Below are 10,881 nucleotides of genomic sequence, written 5' to 3' on the forward strand. Positions count from 1 at the left end.
TTAACACATTTTCAGGAGACGAATTAATTCTCGGTTTTTTGTAAGTATAATAATAATAGATGTATTTTTAATAAATTAAACTATTTTTATTATAATTTAAATTTGTATAGTTTTAATGAAAAAGTTCATTTTATTAATTATAGATGACTTATTCTCTATTGCACTGAATATATTGAAATATAGTAACTTATGTCCTTTTTCCCAATTGACTTATACCCTTTTTCACGAACGCCGTAATAATAGGTAATAATAGGTAGGGTTACAGATATTATTTTAAATAAAACATTGTTTTACCGAGAAACATAATTAGGTATAATAAATTATATGATACCTAGGTACAATAATTTTATAATTTTATATAGATAGGTAGGTACTACTTTAAAAAACAAAGTTTAAAAAGGTACCTATACTATTATATTTTATTAATAAGTTTTAGTGAATTAGCTAAAATATTAAATACCCACTCAACAACTGAGTAGGTACTTTTTGTACCTATATACTAAAATATTTAAAAATGATAGATATAAATACATTCGTAAGAAAAAGTGACGATATGTCTATAAATACTTGGATAAGTACATTTGTTTAAGTTTTTATAATAAGTACCTACTGAAGTAGTTAAGTTTGGTACCTATTACTACTTGTATTCCATGATGTTAAAAAAAAAAAATTAATATCTGAAAACAACTGATTAAAAGTTGTTTGATTAATAATTAAAATCATTCAACTATGCTAATTGAAAAATAAAATATTTACATAAGTGTAAATAGATACTTTGGAATATTAATTTTTAAAATATTTGAAACTTTTATGATTTTAAGTTTTTACAATTTAATTTTGACAGTATAGTGCAGGGGTGGCGAACCTTTTTTGGGTCAAGTGCCAAAATTTAAAATCAAATTTTTTGGAATATGCTCGCGTGCAAAAAAAAAAAAATGAATTTACTAGGTAAGATGAAAAGAAAAAGCATGCAATAATTACACACATTTTATTAGGTATAAAATTTAATAAATAAATAGTATATATAATATATGTAAAGTTTTATTACAAACTTATAAATTTGATTCTTAAAATTTCTCATAGGTTCTAAACTTTTAAATATAATTTTTTTTAAGATAAATAATATTTGCGTGTCACTGAAATTTGGTCAACGTGCCACTTCTGGCACGCGTGCCATAGGTTCGCCACCCCTGGTATAGTGTATAGCTATAGCTGTATAGGACGTACTGCAGGCTATATGTAAATCGATAGGTGCATTTAATAAACTAGCTGATAACGGCGATAACGAAAACAATAATAATCCAATATAACCATTTAGTCCGCATTTTTGGTTTTTAAATTTCTTTTTAATTCATTTTTTTTTTATTACAATAGCATAATAAATATATAAAAAATCCACAACTTAAATAATTAAAAAAAAGCATTTGCATAAAAAAAATGGTTTACTTGGAATCAGAATAACATGAAACGAATTTATGTATAAAAATTGAATGTAGGAAAAAAAAGGCCCATACCAATTAGATGTATTGTTCTTTTTTATTATGATTTATTTAATTAATTATAATCATAATATAATCATTACATTTTTCTATGTAACACACCTTAACATAACCATAACCAATTATTTTTCATTAATTATTAAATTATTTTATTAAAAGGTAACTATAAAAAAAAATATGTTTATAATACATTCGTAATAATATTTTTAGAGGCATTAATTACACCTAATTCAAAATCCAAGAGTAAGTATCTTGGAGCTGGATACATATCGTGAGTTTTACATTCATATATTAAACATTTCCTCGTATGTAACTTGAGTTTTGCGCTCAAGAATACAATAAACAGCTGTAACAGTAACAAACACTGATTTTTTTGTACACGTATCATATATAATTGTTCAAAAAATTCAAAAGCCAGGTGAAAGTTTCTATCGCTTATACCATGTATTCAACTCAACTAGTAAGCTATTTTTTATAGTAGATACTAAGATACCCACAATAGTTTCCAGATATCTAGAGTCTACAATAAAATGTAATACCTTCATAATTTTTAAGATAAAATCAAATGACAATTAATTTTATTGCTATATACTATTATCTTATACATTTCAAATGTATATTTATTTCTATATAGTCTAAAATATTTGGTGTATTAATATCATTATGAATTATGATATAAATGTACTTATATAGAAATTATTAAACGAATATTAAATATTATACATAAAAAAAGTTTTACATTGGTAATTATATTAAAATATAGATAGATATGTTGTTTAAAATTTTAAAACTATAAAATAAAATGTACACTATAATAAAAAAAAGTGTTATATATTTAGTAGGTAAGGGTCTTTTTTTACCGTATTTTTTTTTCTGAATACCATAAAAGTTATATAAAAGAGAATATAAAAAAAGAAGCATAGATATGCTTTAAAAGGTTGTAGGACACTTTGTACGGTCAACCAGAAAAAATGAAAACCGCGGACAGTTTGTACTATTTTAGAAAGTAATAAAATTTACATGGCGGACAGTTTGTACTATTTCAGAAAGTAATAAAATTTACATAGCGGACAGTTTGTACTATTACAGGTAAAAAAAAAAATATTGAGACATGAGATGTTAGACATAATTTTTTATTACAAAACACAGGTAGTTAACATACATAAATAATAATAATAATAATGGTAATAAATTCGTGAATATTTACAACATTCACTGTCAATTATAAGTAATGTACACCCACACTACGATATATATATATATATTATATTTTAAAAAAATGTAGTCCGATAAGAAGATATTATAATGATTAAAATTAAAAATATGATAATGATAATAATAGTTAATGCAAGGTTATTCAGCTTAAATATTTCATCACTCGAATCGTGGTTATGATCAGTCCATTTTGAAAATAATTCATACTATATGACCGAAACATACAAAAATTTTAAAAAAAATATTATGAAAATAATATGATTTATAACTTATAACTCACCGGTTCATAAAGGTTTGTAGTAACTTTACCCGTACAAGTTACTTTTGAACACTTCCAACGAATATTGAATTTATTTTTTCTCAAAATGGTATATTCATACCCATTTTTAAAAATTTTTGGATTTGATTTGGTAGTTTGGTTCATTTTATATTATTTTAGAATTTAGAGTGTTAATACTGTGACACCAAACACATGTCTCATACTAATCGCGATCATGATTCGCAATCTAAAGTTTTAATATATTTCCGGTTTATTTATATCGTACAAAACGTCCGCGATTGAATTTTACCAATTTATTATCACCGTACAAAGTGTCCGCGATCGATTTCTAACGCTTTATTTTCACCGTACAAAGTGTCCGCGATGTGCAACTTAAACAATAGATAGTACAAACTGTCCGTTTACCGCTTTAAAATCCAAGCCCTAATTATATATTATGTTATAGTAGGTACATAAACCTTATAATAATTATAATATAACATATTAAATAATGAATCATTTATTTTTTTTCCATTTTAAACCAACGATGCCGCGGGAACTTCTTTCTCATCATTAACATCATTTATTTATTTATCATTTACAATACAAACTTCAGCGCTTTAGGTCTTTTAGCTAAGTCGTCAAAAATTTCTTCAATATCTCATGTTGTTATGAATGTAAAGCTTTGTAAGTCCATTTAATATGGACTAAAATTTAAATAATATTCAAAATTTAAACAATTAATAAATACAACAAATATTTCATTAGTGAATAAGGAATATTTACTTCATTCATAGAATTTCTTAAATATATTTTTAATCTTTTCATATAAGCTAAATATGCAGTGACATAACTGATATAAGCTAAAAGAAAAGGTCAAGGGAAATATTCCCCCCCCCCCCGTAAATACGCTACTGATGTTAACAATTAACATAAAAAGAAAATAATTATTATTTTATTATAATTTAAAAACATTATTATTTTGTAACCTTGTAGGAACTTAAAACTTTTACATATATTATAATGAGTTATATTTTACTTACTCAATGACTTTTTTTGATTTATTTTGACATATTATATTATCGATAATATAGAATAAATAGATCTATTTATATTACATAAATCTTTTTTACTGTTTTATAATTTTATTAAATTTTGAGTTATATTATAAGTTTATATAATATTATAATAATTAAATACTAATAATATAATAAATGCCATGTTTTCAGAAAGGTTAGGTTAACCTTCCCGAACCCCAACCCGGCCAACCACACATACCGAATTGGGAGTATACCGATTCCGCCGATTTTATATCGATTACACAGGCTACTGTTTATCCCTCCTTTGTAATTTGTAAATGTATTTTTTAGATTCTGAATGGAGTGATGAATGTATTGATTTTACAATGATGTATGTTTTTTTTTGTGTCTGTGTACAGCATAACTAGTCGAAATAATGCTTCAATTTCAAACTTCGAGGGTAGTTTCCGATGGAAAAGTGAATATCCTTGGTGCATTATAAAAGTAAAAAGTAAACATTTTCCAACAGTTATCAAAAAAATCGAGAAAAATAAAAAAAAAAATGCCGGAAAAACGGGAATTTTTATGCAAAACCAGTTTTTGACCCAATCGATTTTTTTATATGGTTGTAATTCAAAAACTAATCACTGTCAATACTTGAAATTTTCACCAAATGTTTATGTTTGTGTTATCTATATACAGTTAAATTTTTTTCAAAAAGACTTTTTTTTGAGTTATTTATAGATCACTGAAATTTTCGATTTTTATGCGAATTTTTTTTTGAAGTGTCGGCAAAAAAAATTTGGATGACCAAAAAAACTTGAAAATTTAATACAAGGTTCCTTATGAGTTGTTCTTATTGTAGCTAAAAAGAAATTAAAAATCGTTAGTCACTATTTTTTTTTATAAGCGTTTATAGTTCAAATTTTTACGAAATCTGTCGAAAACGCGAAATTTTGCAAGTAATTTTGAAGTTGAAAAATCATAAAAATGTTTGTGTTAATAACTATGAATTGAAAATACAACACTAAGTTTTCCATAAGTTTTCCTTCAAGTATCTATAGAGAAAACTCGAAGCATCATTATAAGAAAAGTGCGTTTGAATTTTAAATTTTTACGAAATCGCGTAACGATAACGATTTATCCTCAAACGATTTTAAATATTTATTATTATTCAAAAAGTATAAGTCGTAGATACTTGAAAATTTTACCAGTTATTTATATTGGCATTTTCCTTACATGATTGAATTTTCAAAATATTTTGACTTTTTTTAGCTATTTATAGACAACTGAAATTTTCAATTTTTCTGAAAATTTTTTTTTTGAAGTGTCGATAAAATTTTTTTGGCCCAATCAAAATACTTGAAAATTTTATACAAAGTTCCTCATATATTATTCTTATAGTGATTAAGAAATTATAAGAATACATAGACACAATTTTTTTTATTAGCATTTGAAGTTCAAATTTTGACGAAAATTCGTCAAAATTATGAATATTTGCAAATTATTGTGTAGGTATAATTCATAAAAATGTTTGTATAGGTAGCTAAGAGTTGAAAATTTAATATAAGATTTTTCATAAGTTTAGCTTACAATAATTATAAAAGAACTTAAATTTTGGTGTATTCAGGCCATTACAACATAAACCACCTTTTTCACCAACCACTGGAAATTATATCCTAGGCTGACAAATTATCTTCATTCAGAATCGTTTTTCGTGTACAATGATACCCATCATTGCATTCAAATTTAACCTACCCCTTTTTTTTTTTCGGTTGGATCGACGACCGGAAGGGGACCGCTTTCGCATTACTTCCTTACACATTACTTCCTTGAATTTAACCTACCCTAGTCCGAGGTCCACCCCACCCCCTAATGTACAGTAGAACGGTACCCACTTGCCCGCTTTTTAAATACAGTTCTACATAAACATAATATACTATAATATATATATATATATATATGCATATAAATAAAATGATAATAATTGTACCTATAATAATTCAATACCAAAATGTATAATCTAATTAATACGTGTATGTGAATATTTTATAAAATGTATATCTAGTTTAAATTGTATAAAATAATAAAAATAAAACGAGTCAATATATTTTATTTTATTCCGTACGTATAGCTATAAAACGTATACCTACGCTACATATAAATGTCAATGATGATTTTGACTGAACTTTTATCTTTAAGATAGGTATGATATATAATTATATATTTTATATTGTTAAAATGTGGACTTTCCAATCTTTTTGTGTTACTTTTCGGCTAGTTACTATTTTACTAATCAGTATCAATTTAGTTAACGAAATTGCTCCATCACGTTCATAGTTTCACATACTCGTATTATTTTACTTATTAAAGAGTTACTAATTAATAATAAATTATAATGCATTTTACTATAGTTTCTAGTGAAAGAAAAAATTATTTAATTCTATATAATAATTATAAATACTATAAAAAAGACTATGTCAAATATTTGAATTCTTTTAAATGGCAGTGTATAAATAAAAAAGTGTACTGCAGAAATGTACCTATGTCAATCGAGCAACAAATCAAATAATAAAAAATGAAAGTATTCATAATGTCAACCATAGCGAAGAAATAAGTAACAGTATTATAAAAAAAATCATTTTCAAATGGACTTAAACAGAAATCGGAAGAAGAATTAGAAAGGCCTTCAAAAATTATTAATAGAGGCATTTTAAATAATCCAGAAGTGATGCAAACTTTTACAAGTAGGTAGGTACAGATATTAATAATATTTATCAATGTTTATACCGTTCTCGTAGATCATCATATCCTAAACTCCCAACAAATCTCACGGAAGTAATAAATATAATGAGCGAGCGTCAAATTAAAACCGTCCAAGATTAATTGAATCGATGTGTAAATATTATAAACAGTATAGCCAGCGGAATCGATATGTCGTAGATAGGTATAAGATATTTTAAACAGTAGCTGGCGGAACCAATACAAACCTTTTTTCTTAACAGGTAGTTTCGGCGGAATCAATAATTCTCCGCCGCATTAGTTCCCGTTTAAAAAGGTTTTATTTTTTTATTAAGGTAAGTAATATCGGTTCTCGTTTAATTATGCACATTTTTCTTCTCAATTTTATAGGCTTATAGGAGTTACTATAGTTAGGGCTATCAACTTAAAAGCAAGCTTGGTTAAAAAATAATAATCAACAACTTAGTTCCTTTTTCTCTAAACATAATAACAAACAATTAAAATTAAAAAATATAAATTAAATTATGATCGATGTATAAGCGTAAACAAATTTATATAGGTTCGAGTATAAATAACAATGTTTTATTCGAGACTGTACAGTGCCCAGTAATATCATTTTCTTATAGGATACATACGATGTATGATATGTGAATATGTCCATTGTCCATACATTATACAGCGATATAACTATATAAGTACTAAGAGGTATATTTCAATTATTAACTTAATCGATCAGGCTGATCGGGGTGACAGGGTATCAGCTATAATTTGGTAAACCTCCAACAATCTATTGTTATACTATAGAACAGTAGTCTTCAACTTTTTTGGACTCGCGACCCATGTAAGCTTTGTTATTATGTTTTACCTTATAAACCTAAATTTATAAATTAAATTTTTATTTTAAAAATGAGTCACGACCTACTGGTTGAAGATCACTATTATAGTGCAAGTACGTTTATATTTTATACTAATTATTAAAAATAAAGTTAAAATTATAATTATTTGACCTCAACATAAACAGGAATCAATTCGGCTCAACTTAATAAAATATCTTTTTTTATATAATTCGATTACTTCCCTTCGCTCAGAGTTGTTTTTCGTGTACAAAATTATGTATCATTGGCGTACTGACGGGGGGAGTTAGAGTAGAGCGCTGAGAGCGGTATATCCACCTGCCTATTTTTTTTTTTTTAATTACCCAATATTCCAAAACAAGGCGGGACTATAACGAAGTTATCTTCTAGAAATTAAAAAGTAGGTCAGCGCATATATCGGTGGTGGATCGTGGATGTTTGTTCATCATCCCTTCGGTCCTCGGACAGAATAGTGTAATTTTACTGTAGGTATTCGATTTGAATGCAATATGATTGCATTTGATAAAAAACGATTCTGAGCGATCTTTTATTTAATTTTATTTGTTTCTATGATGATAAATAAAGCCATAATTATTTTATACTCCACATAATCGTGAAGTTGTACATTTTTTCTCCTTTAACCGTTTTTATTTCAAGTACCATTTCGAAAATCGAAAAATGACCTCTCTAAAGTAACAGATCAAGAACATTATCTTTCAGAAAATATGCTATACTTGTATTTTTGAGTAAGTTTAGGGGGAGAAAAAGTGTTTAAAGAATAAAAAAGAAATAAACATCATTTTAAAACCAATACATTCCTCGCTCCGCTCACAATCTAAAAAAAATATATTTAAGTTATTTATTAAGATATGTACAGGTATTTACTAACAAACTCAAAATCGCTTATATCATATTATATAGTTATATGGATTATAATAATATAATAAATTAAATATTTTATGTACTTATGTCTTATAGGCTATATTATATATATTATATATATTATATATATATATATATGGTTAAATCGCTATAACATATGTAAGATTTAAGATAATATTACCTATCTTAAATCATATTGTAATGGATGTGTTAAATTTAACTTCAATGATAAATCAGCTACTTATATAACACGTTTGGGTAGGTACTAATTTTTTCTGCTTTAACACGTTTTGGTATTATAATAATGTCTATGATAAATATATATATGTAATTTTTTATGGTAATAAAAATTTAATTAAGAATAATCCAAGGAAAAACATAGTTTCAAAAAAAATAAATAAATTTTTTCTTTTATTTAGGTATATAAAAATAAAATTCCAAAGAGTTACGTATTATAGGTATAGTTATGTATTTGTTTTATTTTAGATTATTTTTAAATATACAATCATGGTTATGAATTTTAAGTACTTGATTATAATTTTTTTTATGCAAGTTATATAGGTTAGAATTTATATATCTATCTATTAATTATAAACATGAATTAATTGCTATAATATAATAAAAAATCATCAGCGTGTTATGCCGCGTTGCGTACGAACTATAACAATTTAAATCGAAAAACTCGTTGTACCTTCCATATTATGCGTCGTTGTAAAATACGCGCATTTTTTCGCGATTTTTAGTATAATAATTAAGAGTGAACTGCGATAAAGTGGTGCGATATTAAATACAATATCAAATAAATTTATCGTTGCGCTTAGAATCTAACATCTATCTGTAATATAAAATATTTTTCATAATTTATTATAAGTACTTAATAACATTTTTAATTACTATTTAATAGTTGTATAAGTATAATCCGACTTTGTCTGGAAAAAAATCAAATAAATACAAAATACGGTGCTTTATCGGCGTATCTTTATTTTATTTATTTACCTATACCATTTATAGTAGGTAGGTACCTGCAGCAGTGTTCAGTAGTATCTATCTCAGTTCATGTCGTTTTCGGACATACTGATGTTGGTGTATGTAACTCACACTGTGAACGATTACGATTGAGATGGGCAGTATAGAACTTAATTTATACCTATTCGTTTTTTCATATTCCATTGACTATTATATAAATATATAACACGGTACCTAGGTGTTTGTAAAAAAATAAAAACCCTGTCAAGATAAGTTTATCTGTTTCGAAGCCTTTTCTTGACAAACAGCCAAATGTATTATATCTGTACTCGTTTAATGCTACATTTAATCGTATTCTTATGTTTAAAAATCACAGCATACAAAATTTGAATACTTACCTAACTACTTTGTGTTTGTGATACGCAAGTAAAAAAAATATATATATAATAAAAAAAAGATCGTAAATAATTAGGTATTGAAAAAGAGACAATTTTCTAAAGTTTTGTTTTAAACAATGTTTTTTTTGTCATAATTATTCATGTTGTTAGTAGAAAGTACCGTAAAAACTTCTCTATAAAAACATCTAACAAATAATTGCCATAAAAAAAACCCAATATTTTTCCAAAAAATTCCTGCCACGTAGATTTATATCAAGTTTTCATGAAAAATAAATACCTATAATTATTATCATATAATTACATACTATTTTATTTTCAGTAACAATGGCGACCACTTACATAATGGACAAAAAATTGTTCGATTTTCATTTGCTAAAACAAAATTCTTGAGAAATTTAAAATTAATTGGTTGAAGACAGAAGAATTCCGTAATGTTATATTATGCAACATAAACAATCCTATAAATAGGTTATCTACCGCAAAATTTTTTTTTTAAATATGACGATAGTTCCTGAGATTAGTGAGTTCTAATATACAAGATACAAATTCTACAGCTTTATAATATTAAAAATACGGATTATAAACATTTTACTTACGATTATTTGAATAATCATATAAATATTATAAATAGACAAGTAGATATGTACTTATTATACGGGATGGGGGACATATAAAATGGTACAATGCACACAATATGGTCACCTAACGTCCTAATACTTCGTTTGTTACTATTTTACTGTTTGATTTTAAATGTGTGTGTATAATACCAGTAATACTACTAATACCTACTGAAAAGTTTATATTATGTAAAATGTAGTTCAATCAGCTGTGGTCTAGAACTTCGAGTGGGCGTAATCGTTGTTACAATAAAACACATTTTTATTATTAAAGTCATAGTTAATAATGGTTTTACACTTTTACACACCCCATTTTTTACTCGTCAAACGAAAGTTTGATACGTCACTGACTCACAGATGACATATTTATGATACAAAAATAAAACAATATAAATATATTGAATAATAATAATAATACCTAATTTATTGA

Source organism: Aphis gossypii, chromosome 2 (assembly GCF_020184175.1).
Source record: "Aphis gossypii isolate Hap1 chromosome 2, ASM2018417v2, whole genome shotgun sequence".
Classification (NCBI taxonomy): domain Eukaryota; kingdom Metazoa; phylum Arthropoda; class Insecta; order Hemiptera; family Aphididae; genus Aphis; species Aphis gossypii.